Below are 3,702 nucleotides of genomic sequence, written 5' to 3' on the forward strand. Positions count from 1 at the left end.
AGCTCGATCGGCCTCGGTGCTGGTCGGTATTGCTTCTAGAGCTTGATGTGGACTCGGGATCAAGTGATGATTCGGGTTCGGTATCGGTTGGCCTCTTCCCCTTAAGCTCGAAATCATCTAATCACAGTTCGATTCAGACCCAAGCTCGATAATGACTTCGAACTCGGTGTTTGACCTATACCTGAAATCTGAAGCTCGTACATACCATCTTCGGAACCTATCTCGATATTACAAAGTCTTTCTTCGATCCATTATGTTTCGACCTCGATCAATCGTACGAAGGCCAAAATCTATTTCGACCGTATACAGATAGTCCCCTCGTTTCTCGGGAAGGATGTGGTGAGAAACGATATAATTTCTCAATGGCTCGATTGGATGTGCGCTGACGTTTGCATCCAGCCCAACCATGACGTCCGTGATAGCTGTCTGTCGGTTTAGCTTACCAAGGCATTTAATGCGTGTCAGATGGTGGTCGGCCACCACTGATATTGAACCGCCATTGCTTCAATCTATAAATAGCCCTTCCTCCCACCATTTATCTCTTTTACGTCTTCAAAAAAAAAATAAGTTCCTTTTCGTCTCTTCTGAGTTCATTTGCTGATCTGTGACTCTTTTCTGCAAAATTCTTCTTCTAAACCACCAAATCTTTGTCACCTTCTTTAATCCAAAAATGGCGAAGACATCAAAAATCGTCCCCCAAAAGGAAAAGGCTTCTTCTTCCCAATCTACCGCTGACAAAACACCGGTGGATCCACGGCCTGAGGAGTGCATTCCGGCGGCATGTGTTCTTACCTCCGATTTCAAACTCGATAAAGGTTCGCCGGTTCCTGGCCGATGTGAGCCTGTATCGAGATATATTTGTTCGATAACTAGGGGGTATATCGAGCAGATAAAAAAAGATTGTAACCGGGGGAACAAAGAAATGGTAGTGTTGTCTCCCGAAGAGGATATTACTACTCACGTGATAGGATTTTTAAGTGTGTACACTTACCCTTTCACGTTAGGTCCCCTCGACCCTGTTATCATAGATTTTTGTCATAAATACCTAATAACCCTAGGCCATATCCATCCTTATTTTTGGCGGATCATTATTTTGATCCGATATTTTGTGAACAAAATCGAGGGGATACCTTTCACCCTTAATCATCTCATCTGATTGTACTGTCCTCGCCTTTTTTGAGGAGGGTTAATAAAACTTCAACGTCAAGCTACGAAGGCTCTGTTCTCGAGCATAGACGAGGACAGGGATCGAGGCTGGATGGGCAGGTTCGTTCGAGTAAGGACTTCGGACCTGATTCCGACTGAAAAGATGCCTTTTTCCGAGGAGTGGAACATGAAGCGTAAGTGTAATTCTGTTGTTATCTCCTACTATTTTGTCCTTTCATTTCTTTACTCACTGATATCCCCATTTTTGTGATGCAGTGGTTCCCTGGATGCCCGGCGCAGTTCCCGATCTCAAGAACTGGGTACGGGATCTGGTTTCGACCTCCTCATATGTCGAGCGCTCATGGCGTGACTTGTATTTCTTAGTAGTTCGAACAAGATGCTTTTCATACACTTTAATAAAATTTCCCGTATATAGGTGTGGGCAAAGATGCAGTTTTGAGGCCCTCGTCCGTCGAGGAAGAGGCTTCGGCCTCTGTCCCAAATACGGTGAAAGATAATAAGAGGAAAAGAGCCTCAGTTCCTGAAGATCCAAAATCGAAGAAGAGGACGGCTCGTAAGCCGAACAAGAAAACTATTCCTTTGACCGTAGAATCAGTTCTGCGTCTAAGGGATGAAGACGACGAAGAAGAAGAAAATGATTGGTCCGCGTTGGCGGCCCAAACGAAGAAGACCACCAACGTTCCACAGGCAGCTGGATCGATGGTGGTTCATAAGGCTCCACCTCGAACTGAGGATATATCGGAGAAAGATTCGGACAGAGTTCCAGAGTTGTTGGAGATCGAAGATGCTTCCCATCGAAGCCAACAGATGGGGGATATGTCTGAAGGGGCTCTCCCCGAATCTCTTCGAACCGAAGAGAATGCTCCAAGTGATTCACTTGGGGCAGTAGCAATCGAAGACTCGCCCACCTTCCCTACTTTTTCCGCATGGGCGATCCGGGAAGCCCAAGATTTGGGGGCCCTCGAACTAGACAGGCCTCATGATGGAGAGGATCCTTTTCGTGATCTGTTTACCGGTGTCGAGGACGCTACCGGTACAAGTGACGCATCAGATCTTTTTCACAGAGTGCAGCAGGCTTTGAATCAGGTAAGCCTTAAATTATTTTATTGGAATTACCTTTATGTTTGCTTTTCTTTTCTAACTTCGTTTCTTCTTTCTTTGCAGGCCGCGGCAGTTCGTCGAGAAGCATGTTCGCGGTCCCGAACCGAGATGCACCGATATGAGGCCGACCTTCAACGGGTTACGGAGGAGAGGAACTCCCTTAAACTCCTCTTAGGGCAAATGGGAGAGGAAATAAAAGACCTCCGAGCTGAGTTGGCCAAGGCTTACCAAGATCAGACCGATCTGTCCAAGCAGGTAATGATACTTTTAAAAGCCTATGGGCTCGATACTGGAACGATGTCTATTTTTTTGGTCTCACAGCTGCAATAGAAAATTGAGATGATCGGGAAACTCCGTGAGGAGGTCGATGTGATAAAAGCGGAATCTTTGAAGTGGAAAGAAGGTATGGATCACTTTGTTACAGAGAAAGAAGCTGCTCGAGCCCAATTATCATCGGCCGAAAACCAACTTCAAAGTATGAAGGAGAAAAGCTCGGTTCAAGCAAGAAGAATAGAGAAGATCGAGGCTTGGTTGACCTCTGAACTTGCCAAGGCCGAATCTAATACCGAAAAGGCAAAGGCCAATGCGGATGCACTCGTGGCCGTCTATCGGGCCGATGCTGAAGCTGCCCAGGTCCAAGCAAGAGAGGCAGCCGAGACCGCCGATACTCGAGCATATTGGGTCGCTGAACTTGCTAAGTGCCGATCTCGGAGGGAGACCCTCGAGGAGATCCATGTTTGAGGTTTCGATCTCGCTGAAGAGATAAAAAGGGCTAAAGAACTCGAAGCTGATGTTGAAGCCTTGGCTTCCGATGATGACGATGATGATAATGATGATGATGATGGGAGTAAGAGCGGATCCAAGAATAGGGGGGGGGGAGCCCAGTGGAGAAGAGACCGCTCCCGGAGATAACCAAGAAACTTAGCCCTTAGTTTCTATATTGTAATCAATCATGTAAACAATCTTGTATATATATATATATATATATATATAATTTTTTTTTCTTTTACCGACTTGCTTCTGTTTTGTTTCCTGCCTTGTGAAGATTTTATTCATGCCTTATGAATGTTTTCATAAGGATTTAGGCAATTTGATCAAATTTGGACTTCGTAGCCTTTATAACCGAGTGAGTGCTTACTCAAACTTGAAATAAGGTAGCCCATAGGCTTAGTAGTCGAGTTGAGTGATTGTTTGAACTTGAAGTGATGTAGCCCTTAGGCTTATTAGTTGAGTGAGTGATTCGAACTTGAAGTAATATAGCCCGAAGGCGTAATAGTTGTGTGAGTGCTTGCTCGAACTCGAAATAAAAATAGCCCGTAGGCTTAGTAGTCGAGTGAATGATTTGAACTCGATGTAATATAGCCCGTAGGCATAATGATCAAGTGAGTGCTTGCTCGAACTCGAAATAAAAGTAGCATGTAGGCTTAGTAGTCG

This window comes from Nicotiana tomentosiformis, chromosome 1, assembly GCF_000390325.3.
Source record: "Nicotiana tomentosiformis chromosome 1, ASM39032v3, whole genome shotgun sequence".
NCBI lineage: Eukaryota > Viridiplantae > Streptophyta > Magnoliopsida > Solanales > Solanaceae > Nicotiana > Nicotiana tomentosiformis.